We start from the raw sequence: 25,371 nt of genomic DNA, 5'->3' as shown, positions 1-25,371 counted from the left end.
AGAAAACCCATAGAGCCGTTCTTCCATAAGTATCTGTTGATGAAGGGCATACTAACTCTCCTAGCCTCAACAACTCTACCAGATTCTGTTTTTATATGGAGAAAAGTCTTCAGCCTTATAAACGGGTGGTGCAGACTGTTTTTGTTGCTTTTCCTTGAGATTTTCCTTTTGGTTTAACAGACAGTAAAGGGATAGGAAGGTGGAATTAAACTGGGGCTCCTGACCGGGGAAAACAGCCTTTCATTCCACTTGCGTCTGTCCTTCCACGTGTCCCTGGTATATTTTCACAGCTGACTGGCAACTTCAGAAGGTTGAGCTCATGCAAGATAACTGCAATGTGAAATAGAGAAATCCAGATTAGTGTTAACCCAATTTGTTTTGTAGCTACAGGACTATTCCTATCAGAGTTTAGAATTCAGCACCAACTTCCTCTCACTTGTTTCTTCTGTGGCTGCACCACTTCCATGAGTTTAGCGTGCTGAGATGTCTGGCTGGAGTTATCTCTACTCTCTGGGCCTGTGCCAACGACCTCATTAGCTTGTCAGCTACAGTCTCTGCTACTGAGTTCTGATCAGAAGTCTTGTTAATGTCTCTGTAGCAGTATCTGTATCTTACTGGTGTGCCAGCTATGAGAAATTTTTACGGCCCAACCTCTTAGTATTGTGGGTGGTAAGAAATTGGGTTTAACGGGTTGACAATTTTCATAACATTCCCATGCCCATATTGAAAGAATAAATTTTTTGCCTTCTCCATGTTTCCTACGCAACTGTCCTTGTCTTCTGTGTTACCATTTTACAGTGCCAACTCAGGTTTAATATGCTGTTCACAGTAACTCTTGCCAAACATTGTTTTCCAGGTGACAGCCATTTGATAGCTTTGCTTCACGCTATAGCTGTTGCAGTTCTTATGTTCTGTCCAAGGTGACTCTCATGTTTTATTACAAATTGTCTTTCTTGCTTTAGTCTCCAAAGCATTTGCAGCTATTCTTCCTTTTTAGTGGACCTGTGATGGTGACTTACAGAATTTCTAATCTGTGTGTTTCATTTTGTTTGTCAATAGCAGCCCAGAAAGCCAATTGAATCCTGGTCTGCATCAAAAGAAGCATGGCCAGCAGGTCAAGGGAGATGACTCTCCCTCTCTACTCTGATCTTGTGAGACCCCACCTGGAGTATTGCATCCAGCTCTGGGGCCCCCAACATAAAAGGACATGGATCTGTTGGAGCAAGTCCAGAGGAGGGCCACCAAGATATGATAAGAGGGCTGGAGCACATCTCCTGTGAAGACAGGCTGTGAGAGTTGGGCTGTTCAGCCTGGAGAACAGAAGGCTCCAGGGTGACATTGTAGCGTAGCAGCCTTCCAGTACTTAAAGGGGGCCTACAGGAGAGATGGGGAGGGCCTCTTTATCAGGGAGTGTAGTGATAGGACGAGGGGTAACGGTTTTAAACTGAAAGAAGGGAGATTTAGGTTAGATGTTAGGAAGAAATTCTTTACTTTGAGCCTGGAACAGGCTTCCCACAGAAGTTTTGGATGCCCTATCCATGTAAGTATTCAAGGGGGTTTAGAACCAGATGACCTTTAAAGGTCCCTTCCAACACAAACCATTCTATGATTCTATGATTAGTAAATTAACAGTGTTCCCAGAGTGGTGGGCACCTCCCACCAGTTCAGCTCAGCATCAGTTTACTGCTTCATCCATTTTGTTAATCCTTCTGACTGTATCTATTATCAAGTTCATTTAAATTTTGGACAAGGGGAGTCAGGACACAGTAAATGTTGTTCAAAATGGTGGTGTTTGCCACTTAAAATTGCCGTGCTAGGTTTCAAAAGACGGAAAGGTAACCTGTCTTCAAAGGGTAACAAGTACGAATTGGAATGGGAATTGTAAAGACAGAAACTTCTAAAAAATTTGAATCAGCGTTTTTTATACAGCCATTGAAGAATACAATAAAGTGAGTGGGGTTGGTGGAAATATTAGAGCTCAGATTGTTAAACTATTTGGGCACTTTGGCCCAGTAGATGCAGACAGTCTGGGACGATGGGCAAGATACCACTAACATTCAACAGTGCTGAGACGATACCAGAAAACTTTTGTTAATATTGTCTAGTACTTCCTGATATACTCCCTATTTTCAGTTGTTTACAATTCTAGCACAGGATAAGCCTTCTGGCTGAAACTTTTCAAGTTTTTTTTTCTTGTCTCAGCTTGAATTTTGGGTTTTTTTTAATCAGAACTTTCTTACACAGAAAAAATCATTAATTTTTTAAGATGGGGGAATTAAAAATAGATAGTGTTGCTGATGTTGAAAGCTCCTGTTGTCTTTTTTTTTGATTTGATGTCATTCGGTTTAACTACTTCAGTACCTTGCTTTGTGTTTATCTACGTTACATTTCATCAGGGCATATGTTTGTTACCATAAGGTCTTTCTTTCCTTGGCAGTCAGCCCTCACCTTTCATAGCCTGGATTATATGTTTCATTAGCAAACTGTCTCACATGAAGCTACTTCTTTTTTTCCAGATTGTTTATGATTATATGAGAGAGAGAATGAAATCTCACAGGGATCTGTTCTGAGCCCATTAATGACTACTACCATTAGAAAAACTGACCATTGATTTCTGTATTGTTTCCTAATTTCTAAGGGTTTTTCCTAACTTCTTAGCTATCTGTTTTTTCAGTCCATGTGAGAATTTCTGTCTCGTTGCTTAGCTTCTTCAGGAATGTAGAAAGAGGGGGGCCTTAACAAACAGACTGCGAATTCAAACAGTCTGTACGGCCCATTCAAATGCTGATTTGAGTTGTTGAATTTATCAGCCCATAAAACAGTTTTCAAATCAGATTGGGCTCTCTGAATTGTTATTTTGTAAAAATCTGACTCTCTGGACAGATGAGTAGCTTTGTGTAAAATCTCCCCGTGATTCTCTGAACCAGGTCTCTGTCCTAGTTATCTAGCTCAGCTAGAGGTAGGGCTCAACATTGCTACAACTTTGCCACCGTCTCAAATGGGAGGCCGATTAGGAGTTCTGAAAGCGCTGCTAGCTCTTGGTTGAGCGCATGGTTGGACTCCATGTGCCAACAAGACTGAACAAAGATTTTTCTGCTTGAGAATGTTGTTTGAGAGCATGCAAGCTTGCTGCTGGTCTGGATCTCCTTGCGCTGTGTGTTTACACGCAAATGAAAGTATATATTGCAGCAAAGAGTGATAGTGATGACTGCATTTAAGGGCCCATTTATTCTCTGACTGGAGTGAGATACAGAGAACACTGAAGCAGTGCTGGGTTACAGTAGCATCACGCAGTATGACCTGGTGCAGATATATCAATGTGGGTCCTCAAAGCTGTACATGGTAATGAACCTGAGGTAACAGAGTCTGCTGCTTCAGTGATGCTATAAAAACATGCTGAGGAAGTTTCTGGCTCTGAAATTACCTTAGTCCTTCCTAGGCTGGAGTTCTCTACACAGCACTCAATTTTATTGCGTAGGCATGCACTAGGACTTCTGGAACAGCTCCCAAAAGCTGTTACATTTTGTTTCAGAATGTCATGCATCAAAACCAATGAAATTTTCTGTCCCAGAAAAATGTAATTTATTCTTCTGTATGTCTTTCTAAGGTAGAAACTATGCCTACACAGAAATTCGTACAGCTCTGTGATGCTAAATTCCATCCACATCACACAGGATATCTTGCATTAATCCTCTACTCATACAACAGATTTTATTGTTATAACAACAATTTAGTGCAATATTATGAGATCGTTCAGCTGTGGTTTATCCTAACATCAGTGTTTTCTCTGACATACTCTGTTTCTGCTAATCGCCCGAAGAAATTAATTCTGAAGACTTTTAATATACTTATATAAAATACAGGGAAGTATATATAGAATATAACCACTTGAGGAACTCTGAGTGCAGTAACTCCCCATTTTCCTGCTCCTTCTCCATTTATTTTAATGACAGTATAATGAAGATGAAAGACAAGGTGATTTTTCACTGTCAGAGACCTTATAAGTGAATTCACGAAAGGAATTCTTCAGAGAAAGTTACCAAACACATTTTAGGCTCAGCTGTGGGATAGGTCTGTAACAAGATAGTTGTCAGTAGGTGTAAACACAGGATGACAGACTTCTGAAAATGTCTCTGAAAACAAAAGTAGGAGTTTAGATCATTTATATGATAGAGCAAAGGATCTGATGGAAAAACCGATTTACTTCAGTTGGATTTCCGGAACTGACCTTCACAGGAACACAGCATGGTCTCATGTTTCTCTTCAGGACTCAAGTCCTGATTATCTTTTATATGTGTAGAAAGCAACATGGAGAACCAGAGCTCTGGTCTAGACTCTAATCCTGAAGGACAAGAACTCAGGTTCTGGAATTAAATTTTTAAGCATGATAGAGACTGTTAGCTGTGAGCGAAAAACTTATTAAAATATTTCTTGAGATGGTATTAGGTTAAGCTGTGCGTGCAGACATAGCCAATGGGAAAGCAATTTTCAGTGTTTTTTCTGAGTAAATGATGCAGAATCTGACATTTTCCTAGCCAAACTCTGTTAAAATACTTGAAAAAAAAAATCTTTTGGGGGAATACTGAATCAGCACGAGTTCTGGACAACCTGAATAAAGTGAATTCTGTAGTGACTAAGCAGACGAAGATCCTTTCTTTATAAACAGGCTGTCCTGGGAAGCACTGGTTCTTGTAAAGGATGTTGTGCAATTACTCACCCAGAAGAGACTGCTGCCCTTAAAAAACATGTACTCTTCTGAACTGGGAAATGATCAAAAAAGATTCTTTTGAATTAAAAGCTGGCTTGATTTGTTATTACACCATATAGCTAGACATAGCTCTTCATCTTTCCAGAGGCATGTGTTTCTGATGGTCTTCTCCTTCATATTTTAATATTTGGTATATATGAAGTTCATGAAGGTATATTTGTGTTAGAAATACATCAGTTGTCAGTCTATTTTTTTTTTTTTTAAGAAATGGAAGCATATTGGGGTATTTTTCACATTTCTAACAGTAAAACATTTTTCCAACATTTTGCCATCCTTTCATAGCTCTCCAGTCTTTCAGTATCCTGTTAAAAAATATGGGCAACAGAACTGCCACCCCAGTGTAGTTCATTGATGCTGAACATCAACACATAACTATTTTACTGCTCACTATTCTGTTGTTTGTGGGATTCTGACATTCACATTAGAAACTCCTGTCGAGGCACTCCTGGCTCATTATTTGGAAAAAGTCATTTTAGTATCCCTTCTTTTCTGAGCTTGGCTGCCATTTCTATGAGATTGTCTGACATAAATGTTTCCTAAACATGTAATTGCTTGTGTTTTAAAAGTGTTTGATTGGTAAGAAAGTTTGGTGACATTGTATGTTACTGTTATTTAGTGGTTTACCAAACACTGGGATAAAAGTAGTTGTATATCTACATTTGAATCTTAATTATTGTGTTGAGTAAAATCAAGCCTGAAAGAAAACCCTGAAGAATGCTACTAACATACTGTTATACAAAAAAAGCAGCTGCTTTCTGATACCTAACTCTTGAACAGTTCTCAGTTTATTTCGCCTTCATTCAGTAGAACAGATTGATCTTTTGTAGTGCTAATTCTTAAACGAGATCATTGCCAGTTGGTGCAGGTTCAAATATCTTTCCAGACTATTGTGTCTACTCAGTTGTCTTTATCACTCTTGTAGTCTCATACAACATTTACCAATTTGTTTGATGAGACCTGTCTTCTGTAAAATCATTTTGGCTGGCATAAATTATTATTCTGTATTTATTCAGTGAATCCCGTATCAACTTTTCTTTATTTTTTCCTTGGTTTAATGTCAGGCTAGCAAGCCTATAATTATCTGGCGGTGTGCCATTAGTCTTGTTGAGTGTCAGCAAAGCACTAGCATCCTTCCAGGCTTCTTGAATATTCCTGCAATTCTGAAACCAGAAATATGCTCATCCAACTGTTTTGGGGTGTAAATTACCAAGGCCTCAATTTTAAAAGTATCTATACTTCATAGGGCTGTTTGACATTTCCAATTATGAGCAAACTGTAAATCACTTTAGCATCTTCTTTTGAATACCTCATTCTGCTTCCTTTTTAAACACATAACAGAAAATTAAATGAACACTTTTACTTTTCCATGTTGTTGTGAATATTGCAAATCTATTTAATGGTGAAGTTATACCATTATTACAGTATATTTTGCTATGAGTATACCTTAAAAAGCTTTCATTCTTATTTGCTTAGCTTTGACAGCTATGAGTTTTCTCAGAGATTAACTTCCCTAAACATTTTACTCATTTTTCATTTGATATATAAAAATATATATTGTTTTAAATATTTTTAAAACTCCTACCATCCCTGAATATCTCTCTTAAGCAGCTACAAACAGGTAGTCACATATTTGCTTCATTATTTTCCTTCAAATTAATGGCCTCCAGATTTAGAAAATTTTCTCTATTGAAGAACTTAGTTTGCATTGGAACTGGGATCTGTCTTCTGTTATGAAATTTAAATCATGTTGTGATTACTGATTCTTTGATATCTACAAAGTTTCAGTCCAGCAACTAATTTGTCTTTGCGTATTGTGTGATTCTAATAAGAATTACATCATGCCTGGTACAATGCCATTTGCATTAGAAAATCATCATCTGTATTATTTAGCCAAAACAGTTTCAGATTTTGGATTCAATTACAGCACATGGTTAAATTAGTCATGCAGAAATGTTTTTGATAGAAAAAACACAGGCTGGAGACCTGAGCCAGGCTGAGATGGAGATTTGAGTTCTATGCCATAAAAGGTTTTCAGATTTGGAGGTAACAGACTGAACATAATTTTTTGCTAATATCTGGAAGTGTCTGACCTCAATAAATTGATATTTTATTGTGTCTTGAATATATGATTTAGATGTGTTTGATTGTTGTCTTCAGTCAAAATTATATGAAAGCAACTGTGTATAACTGCTCTTGAAAGGTGCAAGAGTCACAAAGGGGAAAAAAAAATATAAGTATCATAGAAAAGGATGATGTTAAAAGTACATTAAAAGTATTTGTTAATTTTTGCATGTTCCCTTAGAATAATTGATTTGGATGCTCATGGTTGCCATAACAACTCGATTCATGTTAGAAGTTTTTTAATTTTCATAGACAGCTGAAGTCTGTTATGTTCATTGTTTGTGACCTCTGCATAAGGCCTTGTCCTAGGTCTCAGTCACCAATCACTCATCTGCTGTTAGTCTGTGAAGCCAAGAAAGGTGAGGATAAACAGAGATTACTGCCAAGTTACTCAGAGATGCTGCTGACACTGGATATGGATGACAGCTTTTAAAGGCATTGTCTGTATAGATGGATTTATTGAAGCATGCAACGTCTCTGAAGAATGGGAAATTTTGACAGCATACCAATGCTTTCATGTCCCCAACCACTGTAGTGTGCTTAACATCTCAATTACATACTGAGTGAACAGTGAAATAAGCCATAATGTTCTCTTAGTCTTTTATGTAATTGAAGCAAAAAATATAATGGCAGAGTCTAAAAAAAATGTGTAGGCAGAGTGAATTGCCCCTTCATAATAAACTTTATTGTTTTGGATGGGACGTTCCAAAAGAAATGTTCTTTGTAACGGTGAATCCACTGAATTTACTAAATTAAATAATCTTACAAGCAATTCTACATTCTGTTGGCATGAAAAATATCTGTATCAAATACCTTCAAAACAACTTGATTCAAGTCTGTTTCTTCAGTGCCTGTTTTTTTCTATGGCATAATTTTTTATTTGTGTCGTGGTTTAGCCTCAGACGGCAACAAAGAACCACGTGCCGCTCGCTCGCGCCTTCCTAATACAGGAAGAATCGTAAGAAAAGGCAAGACTCTTGGGTTGAGACAAAGGCAGTTTAACAGGACAGTAAAGGGAACAGGCAAACAACAACAACAACACGGACAGGGGAATATACAAACGCGATTACGGAACCGCTGCTCCCCGCCGCTCGCCGGCCGGACCGGACCCGGGACGCCCCAGCCCGCTTTTAAGCAGTAACTTCCTGCCCCCTCCCCCGGCAGCTCAGGGTGGGCGTGGCTCACATGGCATGGAATACCAGGAAAAATTAACCCTATCCCCACCGGAACCAGGACAATTTGTCACTAGCATCATCTGCTTAATGCAAAGTAGATATTAGGTTGAGTTGAAACACTTGTGTAGCGAAGGAAAGGCTCAAAACTCTATCAAATGACTATTGATACTTAAGAATTGTTAAGCAACAACCTTGAGTGCTTTTTGTCTGCTGAACTATTGTGCAAAGCGGTAACCGATGTAAGGATAACGAGCGCTGCCAGTTTTGCCTTGATCTCCTTCATAGATCTGGCTTAACTTTAGAAAGATGAAAGTCAACAATAGAAAAAGAACTGTGACAGAATTAAAGAAAAGGCCGCTATTTCATTGATATAGAGGTAATTCAGCTGAAACCTGGCCAAGATAAGAATGTCTCTGGAGTTACTTAAGACTTCATCTATAGTAATGGCTTTAGATAAGAGAGCCATACACACAGACTTGTTTTTAAAATCTGTTTTTTCCTCTTGTACGTCTTTTTAAAATAATACAAAAAAACCCCCAAACTTCTGATATAAGAAGGAAGTTTTTCTTGCCTGTTACTGTTTATATTCTGGGTAGAAAAAAGAGTAGTGGCAGCATGCACCAAACCCCAGGGATTGATTTAAGAACACAACACGAGAAGCACAAGGCCTAACTCCTGAGTGAGTAAACTCAGGGAGACCAGTCAAAATCTCAATAGCTTTGAAAGATATGCACTGTACTGTATGCCACACCCCAAATTGCGATGGAATTTGGATTACTCCACAAGGCTTTGCTATCTGCAAAGCTCTCTCCCTTCCCAGATTGTAAGGAAACAGTAAAAAATACGTTGTGCTTTAAAAAAAAGAGTATGAATAGAACAAATCCTAAAATGGATGTAATATTTTCTCCTCCTCCAAGGACCCTCCTCCCCTTAAACTCTTCTACATTGAATCCGTGTTTTCCTTCCCCACAATGTTACCCATCTGCTGGGTTTGGCAAACCTGCCCGAATTCAGCATTTGTAGAGTGCACAAGAAAATAATGAAATAAACTTAAGCTCCTTCTGATAAGTGTGGGAAAGTTGGTGCGGCCTGCCTGGATTTCCTTATGAGTCAGAAAATCTCTCCTAAATAAGAGCCGTGAAATATTTTGGTAACGTGAATAGGACAGAATCATAAAGTTAGAGAAAATCGTAGCAGCAGAGTACATATGTGCAGCTAACAAATATAGTAGCTCTTCTTTCAATAACACTCCTTTCTCATCATACAGCAGGGGTACCCAACAGAAAGCAGTCCCTCAGCTTCAAGTCCTTCTCTGTAGAGCACTTGAACCAAGGGATAGGAGTAGACCAGGTCCCTCAGTGCCTGCCCATCGACAGGTCTGAAGGAAGTTTTTCTCAGTCCCTCTCATGAAAGGCAGAAGGGGCAAATATTTGTCACTACAGCAGTAGGAAAATAGGGTTGATACTGAATTTCCATGTGAAGAAGTCATCCAGGGCACAAACCCATTTCTGAGTGTGTGGCCTGGTAGCAGAAGTGGACAGCTTGTGCATTGGCCCCTCAGCTCTCATTTTGCCCTGGTCTTTGTCAGAAGGGAACCATACTGGGCTCTTTAGATCTGTTATTCCTCCCTGCATGAAGCTGCAGCCATTCATTAACCGCAGGATAGGGGTGGGGGCAGACACAAGACTTCTTGGTGAAGGGAAAATACACCAAAGACCAAGAAATAATCTGTTTCTGTAATCACCTAGTCTGTTTGCAACCACTGGAACAGTGCTTGCAGTGAAGTCTCGCTGTGATGCCTAGTTTTTAATACCTCTCAATATCCCCTTAAGGCATCATAAAATGTCAGGACAGAAAACCATATTCTGCTGCCCTGTAAGGTTTGCTTTTGGCACAAATCTTGGTCTTTACTTCTTTAACCAAATCAAGGATGTTTAAGATGGCAACTGCTTCCACCTATCAACAATTAACACACAAGTGCACCTAGGGGAAGCCTGGGGTTATTCTTACTGCCAAACCCTGGCATGAAACATGGTGGATTGTTGTTCTTATTGTGAAAGGAGTTGTCTAAGCTTCTCCAGGGAATTTTTCAGAGCATTTAAATCAACCTCGTGTTTTAAATTGCCCTTCAGAAGAATCCACTTCTGCTATACAGGGAACTGAAGAAGCTAAATACAAGGAAATATTGAAACTTACTGCATCCCATTGTTGGGTAATTATCAAATGATTTTCACTTGTAATACGGACTTCAAAGAGCCATTCTCATTATATGGCTAGTGTCACAGAAATGGGGCTTTGTAATCATGCAAACTTTTTTCTCCCAGGTAAATTAGTAATTTATATTATTGAGTTGGGCTTTTGAAATCCTTTGGGCTTTTAAACTCCTTTTTTGAGTTGGGCTTTTTTTTAATTCAAATTTGCTGAAAATGAATACTTTAATTTGAACATTTTGGTGCAATTTTATACAAGCTGTGTTCTTAGAGGCATTACCTTAAAAGGGGTTGTAAACATTTACATTACATAGTTCAGAATTAGCATAGCTGAAGTGGGAGTAATTTTTCATTTTTATCACTCTCTGCCATGCCTCACTTACCTACTAAGTGCAGTCTGTTCAGTGCAGCCTTGATGGATGAAGCAACATACTTGTAAACAACAGATATATTTATATTGCTTGCTGATCAGGAAAGAAACACATCATTGCCACAGCCGTGTATCCATAGCAGCTTTAAGATTCTTCCGGTACTCTCAGATCAGTTTTTCAGTTTCTGTCCAGAAAGGTTTCAATTTTCATCTATTTAAAACAGGATGGAAAATAACAGGACTATAAAATGACATCAAAGTTAACTTTACTGTTGACGTTTCTACTTTTTAACTGGTCTGTATTAAAACTATTTTCATGTTCTACACAACAATGTGTGAAAGCTTGGTTAGGACAGAATTTAATCCAACCCTTAACTTTGCATTTCAGGCTCGTCAATGTGTATTTACATGTCAGTAACCTCTGTCAGTTGTCTTAGCCCAGTGACAGAAAAATCTAGAGGTCACTCAATCAGAAAACCTAGATCCATTTCCAAAGCTGAGATCTTCAAGGCTGTGTGAGTAATTATAGTTTACTTAATGTAGATTTAGCAGTCTAAAATATGAGGGCTACCTTTCAGGCATACTAAACTACCTTGTAATTTCATTGACTGCTAAATAATGCAAAACCGGCGATTGAAACATTCGAACTGGTAAGCAATTAAGAACCACAAAATGTTATACAAAATTCTAACTTTTTCTGGGTTATATATTAAGAGGTGGAAAACCACAGTAGAAAAGTTAATCTTGAAACACGCATATGTGCAATTCATGTTTAACAGATTTCTAACTAAAGAAGTTGACTGAGAGAAGGAAAACCAGAATTTTCTCAGTGAGAAGGAAGACTTGTATTCTATCGTTCATTTTTCCAACACACAACTTTTGAAAAGTAATACTGATTTTTCTTATATGCAGTTCTCAGGCAGCAGGTTTTGACATCTTCAAAATCTTTTGCTGATTTCATGGAATCATCAACTGTAATTTGTAAGCAAGTTTTTTCTCTGTGTACCTGCAAAGAAGAGGCCATTTTCCATCTTAGGAAAAGAAGGAAAAATAAAACTTTTCTACTAATGGCAGTAACACAAGCTCACTAAAAAGGGGATGAAGGCTCTGAGTGGGGCAGAGGAATGCTGTCTGTATCAAAGAGTGGACAGCTGTACTGTGCTGTTGGGGTGGGGAATGGGATAATGGGATATGCACACATACAGCTGTCTGTGAATGCCCGAGCTTGCTAGTAGAACGTGTCTTACTCTCCATGGTGACAGATCGAGTCGTAGCACAGCTGGCCACCCTAAGGAAGTATTCTTCAGCCAATATCAGGCTGTTATTTGAGTTGAGAACAGGTGATCTAGTGCATTAATATATTTCCTTTAAGACTGTGGGCCAATGTCTTTCTCTAATATGTTCTTAGACAAATGTAAGGAAACAATGACTCTTATCTGACTTCGTCTTCTGAACTGTGGTGGTCTAGCCAACAGCTTGCAAAGGAAAGGAAATGCTGAAAGAGCCTTTGAAATAGACATCTCCCCAAATTGTCCAAAGGCTTTAGGACATTAGGCCTATTGGCTTAGCAATGAAGACCTATAGAGTGGTGGGTATCAAATCTGTCATGGTTCTAACCACACTGTAAGAATGAAATAGTCCCTTAACTTTGCTACACAGTCCTCTTGGAAGAACCTAGTTGGCCTCCCACATGGAAGGAACCAGGGAGCCTGTAAGAGACTGTAGACAGAGCCCCCTGTTTTGACTGGGAGGGGTGGTCAAAGGAAGAGGGTCTGGTTGCAAGGTGGTAGTGAGCCAAATGGAAAGCCTGAGGACTCTTACTGTTGGCTTGATCTGGAGTACTGAAGGAGGGACTGGATCAAAACCAAGGGCAAATCTGTGTTTATATTTCACCCACTGTGACAGTTGACCTGGCAGTTCCACAGTCTATTTTCTTTGCACTTTTTTGTGCCTCTTGTCACCTCATGGTGTTATTTCATTGTGTCTTCTTGCTTCGTTCTTCCAGGCAATATGACCTATGCCTTACCATTGAAATACTCCACTGCCAGTCTCTTAGAGTGGGGTCTCTCCTGTTCTCTTAGAATGGGGTAGGGAAGATCATCAGAGAGATGATTTTTCTTCAGAAGATGGGAATTTCAGTGGATATTTTGTGCTCCTGTACTACTGGGAGGGAGTCTGTTACTACTCATTGATTTTTAAGAACATGTCAGAAGTTGAGGGTCTGTCTGGGTTTTTTTTTCCTCATTTAAAGTCAAATCCTTTTCTTTCCCATATGAAATTTTATTGATTGGATTGGTTTGATCCTTTAACTCCAAAGAGCAGTTGGTGTCCTCGGAGTTTTCAGAGATTTTTGCTTTCAGCAATAACAGGTGTGAAATTTCCCACTTTATCACATTTCAGCAACAAGTCTCCAGGCAAAATGTCAAGTTGTTGATCTCTGGGGTACGTCCAATTTATGTTTGGATCAAGAACTTAGTTTGAAGCAAATCTGTTCATTCCCCATTTATGCTTTGGCTCACACTTGGAAGCAGTCTCAGTTGATCCTTTCAGTACCCTTTTTGGCTTTCTTTTGGATGAAACTGAGTTGGGAGATGTGCTCCAGGAGTGGCTTCGGTTGCAAACTGTCATTCAGTCCGGGGACCAGGCTAGAGTTAGCCCAAAGCTTAAAAAGCAAACCCAACCACCACTGGAATGAGTGTAGTGTGGACATTAAATCCTTATCATCAACTACGTGGTTTTACAGGCCCACTGTGACTTGTCTGAATTGTTTTCTAGCTGGACATAGTCTTCATGAGAGACTGTACTGAATAAACAGTACTTACAGCACTGAAAGCAATATCCTGACAATCCAGTCATATTTTATTACAAGTGGATTCAAGATCAATGTGTACCTGCAAAAATCTGATTGCATACCTGTATTAAAATATAGTTGTATTTGTACTGTAACATAAAAGCGGTAAGAGTGCATTTAGTTGGTATTTTATAGGACTTATTTAATAGGGGTATGTTAATATGAAAACTGATATATTTTTCTGCATTACCCAATGTAGCCATCTAAATTAGTGGTTCATTGTGACGAGTTTTAAGGTTATATGTCTTATTAACAATGGAGCATCTGAAAGTTTTAGGTTCATAAAGGGTTTATAATTAAGCCATGAAAATTAATTTAGCCATTTATAATGGATTGTTAATTAGTTTGCTAATAGGGCTGTCATTTCCAAACTCTCTGCAGAAGATGAATATTAGGTTAGTTCTGCCTCTTGAGGTTTCAGGGAGGCTTATGACATTCTTTATGAAAGGTATTACTGTCCAAATTTTTCTTGTGAAGAGAGCTCCTCTTTTGTGCCAAACATTTAAGAATTATTATTGTGAATGATGATGATTTCTATTCTGCCACGTCTGCTTTTTGGCATCATTTCCTGGGTAATCAATGATTTTTTTTTCCACCATGTGGCATTGATTATTGCAAATATTTGAACAAAATGGAAGTAACAGAAAATCCCATCCAAATGCTGGAATAACCTTACTGTACCCTGAGCTTGCATTATACCAAATACCTTCTAAAAGAAGATGAATTAATTCTTTTTGGAAAGAGTACATTCCAGAAATGAAGTTACTTTTATCACAGAGATATTTGGTGTAAAATATTATGCCAGCAGTACTAAATCCTGAAAATTACAGTGAATATTAATTCAGGTCTATTCTGCACAGAGGTCAGAGAATATAGTGTAACAGTAATTTTCTATATGTTCCATCTATAACTAAGCCCTTCAAAATTACAAAGTGAGATGCTGCTTCTAAAAAAAATAATCATTCCGGTCTTTGTATAATAAAAGTATTCCCTCTATCCCTCTCCCCTGTTTTTTGGTGAATGCTATCTCTGGTGGTATTAATGTGGTGATATTATAGCTGACATCGCTAAGACTGAACAGAGCTGAGGCAACTGACAGTTTAAAGATTTCTGATTGATGATCCAGGCTCCTTCAGACTTAATGTGCTGTTACGCTGATTTTAGGTGCATTTGGATGAATTAATTCTGCCACTGTAACCTCTAGAATCTTTATAAAAAAACCAATTAAAACATAAGATCTACAGACTCTTGTTATAGACCAAGATTATTTCCTCTGTAGTTAACATCATCTTGTTAAATCACATGAATTGGCTTAATCCAGCCCTGGGCTATGAGATAAACTCGAAGTCCAAGCGGTTCCAAGTATGTTGAGATACAGCTAGAAGATGTATTTGCATTTTTAATACAACTGTAAATTGCTTTGCTTTATGGTTTTGTCAAAACAACAGTTACATATATAATCTGTGACCATGGGGAATTGCTCCAGCCAGATTTCATACCTGGAGTTTCCCCACATGGGTCTAACCTTGCATTCACTTGGTGTAACATCAGAGAATGAGGCATAAATATATATACTGTATAAACGATGTCACTGGAGTGAAATGCGAGATTCTCCAAAGCAGGGAGTCATTCTAAATAAGATCTATACTAAGGAAGAAAAAGGAGGGCGTGGACTACCATTAGGGTTAGTTGGTGGACTGACTTTAACAGCAGAATTTCAAATGATGGCACAGATGAGAGCCTGTCTAGCAAAATATGTGCAATTCCACCTTATTCACTATCGTGGTTTAACCCCAGCTGGCAGCTAGGGCCATGCAGATGTGTGCACAGCTCTCCCTCTTTTCCTCAAGAAGGGTAGAGAGAAGAAGGTTCTTTGTGGTGTGTACCCTCTATATCTTCTCTCTTTAGCAGAAAAACACTTCCTTCTGATAGCTGAGATGGTCCATACAGGTGGAGAGTACGACCTGTCCTCTTTGAGTTGCTGGAACTCCTAGACTAATCTTTCCATGGCTGAGACGCAGGCCCATGGGGAATTAGAAAGACTTTCTATGATGCTACTGCATCCACCATTGGTGCCTCTTCATCTCCTCATCTTGTTGTTGCCAATGAGCTGGCATACGATGATGCTGTGCTCTGTAGTTCTGCTATATGGGTCAGATACATCAGACTTTGTCTGGATCTGTGGTGGACAGCAGGTTGTCCAGGTCATAATAAATCAACTCCTGCACAGCTAATTCTCTCAGATACTGGATACCTGTCTCCATAATGGTTCACTTGCCTGGGTGACACATAATATCTTCCTTGAAGAGATACCTTTCCTTCACGGATAACAGAAGTCACCTCCTGAAGCTGAGGGTTTGTGTTGTTTTTCCAATTGCCTTGTCAATACCCGCTTCCCTAGACAGAGATCCCATCTGCTTCGCTTCCCTACCCTTTAATTCCAAGCTACAGGCCTCATTATCCCAGCATTGGAGCAGCCATGTAACATTTTTTTCACCTGGATGACAACTGAAATCTTTTCATGTATATCTCAGCTCACCCAGGGATAAGGATTGGGTGATTACCTCTCGTTATTCCTCCTGTTCTCACAATGACCTTGGTTCATCTTCATCCTTTACTATTTTTTGTGTATTACTTCTTCTGTATAGGGATGACTGATACTGGCACAGGTTGGTTCTCTGGTTCAGTAGCCACAATGTCTGTCACCAGGGTTTGAGTAGCACAGTGCTCATCATGGGGGTTGGAATAGCATGCCCGCATACGCACCAATGTTTAACCCTAAGCAAGATCACAAACATATTCAGAAGCAATGAAGCACCTAGCAATAGAAGCATGCTGGTTTGAGCATCCCAAGGGTATTCAAAATTCTCAAATGCTGTTGTAATTAGCCCGGAGGAGAAGGGGGAGATGAAGGAAGGTGTTTCCCCCACAGATTGGTTCTCTGAGGAGAAAAGGTAAAAAGTGTAATTACAAAAAGTTTCCACTAAATGGCTCATGAAGTATGGAGATGAAACTACCGCTTCCATTTTGCCTTGTTCATTACTCTTAATCATTATGAGTACAGACATCCACAGCACACATGATTTGATCATCTCATAAACCCACACTAACAAAGCACAGCAAAACGATAATCTTGACCCATCTCCCAGGGATAATAAACAGCACAACAGGGAGCCCATAGAGCAGGTTTGGTATTACAAGACACAACCCCGACAGCAGCATTGTGACTATTAACCCCTTACAATGACTGCTTACGACAAATTTGTTCTAAAGTGCTCTGATCAGGTTTGTTGTTATCTCAACCCGTTGGGCCCCATGGGGGGTGCCAAAAAGGACAGTCGTGATTTAACCCCAGGTGGCATCTAGGACCAAGCAGCTGCTCATGCAGTTCTCCCCCTACCCACTGGAAGGGTAGGGAGAAGAGGGAGAAAAGAAGGGGAAAGGAAAGGGGAAAAAAAAACCCTCATGGGTTGAGACAAAGGCAGTTTAATAGATCAATAACAGAAAAAGGAAAATAACAATAACAATACTACTACTATTACTACTGGTAAAATAATATAGAAGATAAAGTAATACAACACAAGTCATTCTTACCACCTGGTGAATTGGTTGTCCAGCCTGTCTTCAGCAGTGACTGTGGATTCCTGCCCCCTGGCCAACCCGGATTTATGTACTGAGCATGATGTCTATGGTACAGAATATTCCATTGGCTGTTCCATTGTTCTGTCTATGCTCCTTCTCAGCTTCTATAGGAAGTTGAAACAAGTCCTTGAATAGTATAAACATCACTCAGCAACAACTAAACCAATATGCATTAATGACATTCCTTTCATACCAAATCTGAAACACGGCAACCACAAGAAAGAAAAATAACTCTATCCCAGCTTCAAACGGGACATTCACTCTTCATGGTTATTTTACTGACGTGTCAATACGCCACCGTCTGTGTCATAAGTAGACCTGGTGGCAGAGTGGAGAAAGTAACTAGTGTTGTTTCTCTTGTTTCTGTACTTACTGTCAGTGCTGGCCTGTTCATGGTATTTGTACTTTACTATTTTCATGGCTGTTTGAAACTGGGGGAGAAGAAATTCCTTAAGCATAAAATGGAGAAAATTTTAATGGTTTTCCACAAATAAAATGTATTTATTCAAAGTAAATAAAATATGTCAGGTTCTATAGAAGTCTCAATGCACATTTACTAACTTCATAAGGATTAACAAACATAAGGAGTGAAAAGCCTGGAAGTATTTTCAGACTACTTTCTAAGGCTACAGTTCTTTACTAATTTTGGATTCTTTCCATGAGGGAAATATTATCATTTTAGAAACTTATTTTCCTATTCTGCCTTTATCTTAAAAATATTATTGCTTTTTAAATTGCTCTTCCAAAGCTTTCTGTATTCCTCACAGAAGGTGATGTATCCTTGAATTCTTTATTGATTTCTGAAGAAATAGCCTGACAAGTAGACACTTCCTTCATTCTTTTTGTTAATAATAAACACAATTAAACACAATGACTTGCAGAGTTATAGAGCCATGAATTCAGAGAACTAAACTGTTCACTTACAAATGAAAATAAATGTAGGTCTCAAGTACTCTGGTTTTGGAGGATGATTCTGGGGACAGCTGGAGAAAAGGAATACATGAATAATTCCAATATCACTTACAATAGAACTAAGCTTGTGTTTGTTTGTGTGGTGGTTTTTTTTTTTTTTTTTTTTAAATGAAGGTTCGTTAAAATGTATGGGATAGGATTGCTTATTTTGGAATTTGACCGAAATCCTTGAAAAAGAGCTGATAGAAGACAATGCTAATGAAAGATTCAATGTCTCTTCATCTTACTGTGATTAAGAAATCTCCAGTCTCCAGATCTCAGGCTAGTCAGTGACAATAAACCAGCTGGGCTGTTAAATTATTGATATCCAAGGTGGAACTTTAATCCCCTTTATTTTCTGGTCTATAAATCTGCATCTATATATGATGCAGAATACTAAGGTGCACAAATTCAGATTTGCTAAAATTCTTAAAAAGCTTCAAATAGCTGTTGGCATAGATCTGCTTTTAACTTATTAATTTAGAAAACTTTACAAGCATTGTTAAGTAAATTTAACAGATTATTAAAAACCTCTATAGCGTCAGTTGATTAAGATGATGTGACAAGAAAGAAAATGGTTACACGAATGTATAGGAATTATAATCAGAGGTCTGATATAGTTTGGATTCTTTCTGGATTATTTATTTTTAGCTGAAATCTGCTAGCCATCTACTTCTGTGATAAGAAGGCTTAAAATGAAGTACTGTTTACTCCACCAAAATGAGGAATGCATATTACACATATGCAAAATTTAATGTATATATACGTTTGTTTGAATTACCCATTTATGCCTTGCCATAACAGGAACAACGACTCCTCAATGTTCTTCTCAACGTTCCCATTTTTAAAATTAAGGCACAGTACATTTGTGAGAAAGCAACCGTAGTTGCGTTGTGGGAGAGGGACTTTCCGTGTGCTCTGTGTTTGACACTGATGTTCCTCATTTCCACTCTCAGGAAACTGTATTTTAATAACTAAGGTAGCTTCCTATCTAAAGGGAGGGGAATGTGTGATCAGCAAGGGTTGAAGAAATGAAAAAAACTATGGGGAGTGGAAAGCAGAGAGGTTATACAGCTCTTCTTTTACTTCTTTCTTGTACCTGCTTTGATTTCTATCATTGCTTTGCCTACAGGTGGTGGATATTTATCATCTTTTTGCACCTGCTTGCTTCATATTATGTATGCCCTTCTACATAAGAGATGTCAATGGCCATTTGGAGTCTTGACTGTTTTATTTCTTTGACACAGAAATACTTAGTCATCAAGAGGTTCTCCTACATTCTTCACAGCCACATTATCATTCTTTTGCCACAGACACAAACAAATACCCATGTACCAGCATTCATACTCTGCACCAGAGATATCTGACCTCCCATACAACTTGTGTGGTGTCTGTGTTGTAGTCAGTGGTTTCTACTGCCTCAAAAACTTTTGCTCCAAAGAGGAGTTTAACTGCTGTTTACATCTGTGGTAAGTGAAAAGTGTCTGTCTTACCTACACCTTCAAGGGGCTTTCAACTAATCCCCAAATAAGAGCATTTTCTTCTATTGAAAGAAAATATAATATGCCTAAAGTATTAGGCATGATACCGAAATTAAGTATGGCATACTGAAACTTCAATGTTTATATCCTACAGCAACTCAAAATGCCTTATATTTTAAGGCCTTATATGATGAGCCTTGCTGAGGACCCAGATGCTGAACAAAGCCCACAGCCAGCATTTCTATACATGCTCAGCAGAGAGGAAAGGCTCAAATCCTACTTTGATTAGGCTAAAACTTATTTGCTATATATTTTTTCAAAACCACTTAATTTTAATTGCATTAAAAATGATCAAATTTAAATCTTAAAGTAGCTACTCCTGTCTTGTCAGCTGCTGTGCAGTTCCTGCAGGAGAAGAACAGGACACTGCATTGTCTAAATTAATTTTAGTAAGTAGGTTATTATACAGATAGAAAGTAGCTGTTTTCATTGTAACCTAAATACATAATTATGTAACATTTTAGGCTGCTAAAATGGAGATATTTCCATCCATCACTGAAAAGATGATGAAAAGGTACTATATAGCTTTTAAACCTTTGTGAGTATCAGACATGAATTTAGGAGGAAGACTAAGAAGGACTTTAGTCCAGAGACTGAGCTATCATGGACTTTGCGGGGGGGGGTCGCTGTGCTATGAAACAGCATCAAGGAAAGTAAATGGTTTATAGTATTTTGTATTCATTCATTCATTCATTACTCTCTGTCACACCACTTCTACACTGGGCATCTGACTGCTCTCGAATATTTTCAGAACTCCATTGACAGGTCAAAAACCATCCATATCTGAATTCTTCCTAGGCCATTTGCTATGAGCTGGGACATAAACAAGGTATTTCTGTCTACCCAGACCCAGTCTCTTTTCAAATCCTCACTAGTAAGTCTTCCTTATTCACATGCAAATTGACAGAAAGATGCTTTCAGCCCTTTTTTCATCTTTCTGAAACTTGATCCACCATGTTTCTCCTGTGGCAGATTCTCCAGCTTTGTTGTTTGTATTTGTCCCAGTTATTTTGATCTTCTTTTACAGAAAAGACTGGCAGGGGTTTTTGAACTCTCCAGATCATCTCTGCACTTGTTATTAAATCCTTTTAATACCTAATCTTTTTCCTGAGGCATTTGCTTTGGGAGGCATTTTAGATATGCCTGCACTATCCTAGACTGTAAAAATCTGATTTCCTATTGTAAAGATTAGCTTTCACTGTGCCATAACAATGAGATGGGCAATATTACTAACCTAAACAACCCAATCTCTACAATTCTCCCACTAACCTACCTCTTCTCACTATATCAGTTGTGCCTGTAGAGGGCAGGATGTGGTGACCTTGGGTTCTGCTCCTTCCATGCATCACTCAGTACAACTGGCAGGGCAAGGAAAGGGAAGGAGAGGAAGGTGCTCTCATCATAGCTTTAGCTGGATTGGGTGTAAGTGGAATGAACAAGCATTTATGAAGGATTTCTTTTTTTCCCTTCTCTGAATTATTAATTTCTGAACTCATTGAATTGTTTAACGTTTTTATATTCTAACAAAGGAAACAATAGCTAGAGGCATGTAATGAGGATATTTACAGTAATCCATCTGTAAATACAGCATGTGTACGGTATAATCCATTTGGATTTAGAAGGAAAAAATGGATTATTTTCATGCCTCATTTACACACGTGTTTATATATAGCCATATTATTATTTGTCTGTGAGAATACATATATGGGGTCCTTTTTGTATAAACACTTATTAGTAAGCCTTTTCTCCTGTAAGTTGAGATATTCATCTGAGCAAGGGCAGATCATGGACTCTAATGTGAAATGTTGGCTTCAACTGAGTTACATTACTGTGAGAAAATGCATGCTGAATGGAGAACTTAATGAAGTAAGTTTGAGCTTGGTGAGACAATGAAGCCAGTGTCTGGCATTAGTTTACAACAGGTTTGAAGGACAGCTCTACTACAAGGTCAAATTTAGAGTAAAAAAAAGAAAAAACAAATGCCCAGTCATCTCAAATAGTCTATAAGTTGACTTAAAGTAGCTCATATAGCTTTATATTAAGCTTGACTTTGGGTTTACTTAAAATATCAGTGGAAACTCCTGTGGCTGAAATTTTACAATTGCTGACAATGCAATTAGATTTCTTTGACCGTCAGTGAAATTCCATCATTTAAAACTTTGTTGGCATGCAAGAAGACAGTGTTCTGCTCATATTTTGTCTTGTGCATTGTTCATATAGTGATTGTCCTTTAGAAACTTTTAAGTTGTCTTTGTACCTACTCTAACGATCCTAGTAATGTTACTAAAGGCAAAAAGTATGGCAACACTCTCGTTAAATAGCACAGAAATAATGATTTAAGGTTATAATGTGCCATTTCCATAGGGATCTAATTTCAGTCCAGATGGCAAATGCTGTTTAAGCTGTTTCATGAATTAAACAGAAGAGGTTGATTTGAGTTGTTACAAACAAGATGTCTCTCAGCACAAAAAGACAAACGTGGTGGTATTTTTCTTAATAATTGCTCTGAAATGTTAATAAGCAAATAATTGAAATTTCTAAGAGGAAAGATTTTTTTTCCCACCCTCTGAGAGGCAATACAACTTCTCTATCCATAGAAAACAAAGAGTTAATATATTCCTTATTATGATTCAGCCTGGAATTGGGCCACCACCAAGGCTACCATAGGAGATCATATTTATTAGCATGCCTTTGTTCCCTGGGCCTAAAAGAGAAGCTTGTTAGATCTGCCTCGAGCCAGGCTGATGTCTGATGAAAAGCCTCCCCTTTACTTATAGCTTTCTTCTAAAAGCTGATTTGCCTGTCCAGGGTTAACAGAACCTGACTCCTTCCTGGAACCTTACCTTCCCCTGGGGAACAGAGTCCCTGCTCTCTATGACTTTTTATTGCCAAACAGGGACCAGTACTAGTATTAGAACGTTCATTAAAATTTATGTATGTAGCGAAGTCTACAACCTCTCTGATATATGCATACTTTGACAGAGCAGTCATGAAAATAACAGCTTGTCTGAGCTCATATATCTTTTTATTATTCTTTCAAGTAGGGGAAAGCCAGAACTCTTTGAACTACTGGATCAATACTGCTAATACTTGTAAACATATTTCCATCACTAGCAAAAAACTGTCTCTAGCAAAGGGCTCTGAAACACCAATAGCTGACACCAACTAGATAAAAGAAAAATGGTCACATTATCAAAAGTATCTTATACGTCTTCCAGAACCAAAAATATATTGTAAAGGTCATCAGGATCGTATGCACTAGAATCCACCTATTTTAATATTCTTTTTTTCGACAATAAAATATCATCTAATAAGAACTGTTCTATTTAGTGCTAGGTTATACTTGTTTTGTCATTGCCTTTCTCAGTTGGTCCAAGTGCAGTTGACATAAAAAAGGGAATGGAAGTATTTTAATTGGCATAAATTCCTGCTGAACTCATATGTACAGTACAAATGCTTTCATTAGCGTCATAGTTATATTTCTGTTTAAAGTACGGAAAATGAGCAATAATAATAACTTGGCACACACATTAAAAAATAATTTATTTAATTTAAATGTTCTTTTCCTGCCTTGCTAAAATGTTTTTACTGAGAAGATTAGTGACTTTGTGGAGGTTTGTGTTTCCCTTTTTTTTAAATCAGACTTTCAACACTTTGATGTTTTCAAACAATGACTTTGGCTAGACCAAGCCTGTAGCCTTTAGGTAGTCAAATCTCCCATAGAAAGAAATCAGGCCAGAGGAAGAAAGATGTGTTCTACCTTTAACAATCAATAGATACAGAATTGGCTGCTGTGACACTCATTCAACAGGTGGTTTCTATTTAGTCTGAGTAGCTGAAAGGAGAGCTAGAGAAAAACCATACAAGTAGCTGCTGTTCCTATTAAAGCTCAGGTTTTAAAATGTCTGCTCTGCTCAACCCTGCCTTTAAGGATGAAAGAAGTTGGATTTTGAGGTTTGAGCTCAGATTATTCCCTCTGGGAATATTCCTAGAGGTGGATGATGTCTGGTCTTTTAGACTTGAGTTTCTACTTAAGCTTTCTGAAGTGTTTGTATTGTCTATTCACGTTTACTGTGTTTGTAAGTAGATGTGCATACTGTTACTTCTGCCTTGCTACCTTAACTGTTCTGTTATTCATGTGTGTTCCTGCAAGTTGTCACCTCAGAAAAAAGTAATCCAATTCCTGACAGTGTCACACATTTTCTATTTTTCCTCTCCTGCTACAGTCCAAGACAGACGACCATCAGATTACATTTTTTAAACAATTGCTAAAACCACAATGTTTTTTAAACTTATCACCCCAGTCTCAGAGAAACACATCTCAAATTCTCCAAATGATATTCTCACAGGACCCTTCACTGCTATTGCTATTGATGGAAAACTTCCAGCTTTTAAGTATATTTGGAAATCTAGGTCAAAGGTTTGTAATCCTAACTAAATCTTTGACTATCTCTAAATTCCTCCTTTATCTCATTTATAGACTCCTTCTTTTTCATTAATATCTCTTAGTCCTGTGATGGAGCCACTAACAGTGCCTGGCTTCTGAACTAGTCTTATATTGATTTTGTGTGTTGTATTTTGGCAGCTTATGTTCTCTCTTATCTTTTTTATCCTTTTTTTTTTCTCAGAAGATCCTGCATTTCACATGCTTTCACTTTCAGAAGATAGTATAAGAGTCAGTCTTCAGAATGGGGTTATAGGTTTTCTTCTAGGATTTTAAAATACTTGCAGGTTGATGGTCTTTTGGGGGAGTGGCGGTAGTTGTGAAACACAATCTACATGCAAGCTGTAGTCTTACAGTTTTCACTGTCTCTGAATTATTCTTGCAAAGCAAAGTTTCTGCTATAAGGATTTTGAAAGGAGGATCTTGTTCTGTCCCTTAGTGACAAAAGAAAGAGACTCAAAATCTAGAAAACATCTTCAGGAAACGGAAAGTCTATTAGCATTACTTATTTGTAGTAAATAGCATAAAAAAAAAAGTGGAAGACTAAGATGTATTTCTAGCAGCTACAAATTGACCCCGATTTCTCAAACTGAAAAGATACTATAATCTTTTCTAATAAGGACATAATTCTGGTTTAATTAGCCAAATTGGGACAATTCTTTTTCCATGAAACTCATTCATCCTGGGTTTATGGGTTCAGACCACCTGTAAGGAAGAAACTTTTAACAATGAGGGTGGTGAAATACTGGCACAGGTTGCCCAGAGAGGTGGTAGATGCCCCATCCCTGGAAACATTCAAGGCCAGGCTGGGTGGGACTCTGAGGAGCCTGATCTAGTTGGAGATGTCCCTGCTCATTGCAGACTGGTTGGACTAGATGATCTTTAAAGATCCCTTCCAACTCAAACCATTCTATGATTCTACACTACAAAGGTAATGGGATAAATAATCAAATGGGTTATTTATGTATGTATAGAGAGGTGGAGCTGGCTTACATTTTGGTTTATTGTTTACATTTTTTTACTGCCTCCTGCCATGCTGCTTGCCAAACTACAGGCTCCTTCTGATGTTCCACAACATGGTAATATGATGGTTAGTAGAAGTAAAAATGGCACAGGAGATTTGCATATGATATTAAATTTCCAGCATGTCACTCTGACCTGTGCAACGGGAAGTCAATGGCCCAGAAAATCATTCAGCGTATTTCATAAAACAGTCAATGGTAGAAAAGACAATGCTGCTGTACAAAGAAAGATAAAGCCAAAACCTGTTTCTGACTAGTTCTGACTTTGCTGTTGGG

This window comes from Larus michahellis, chromosome 4 (assembly GCF_964199755.1).
Source record: "Larus michahellis chromosome 4, bLarMic1.1, whole genome shotgun sequence".
Lineage (NCBI taxonomy): Eukaryota > Metazoa > Chordata > Aves > Charadriiformes > Laridae > Larus > Larus michahellis.
This window is presented reverse-complemented; position numbering follows the sequence as displayed.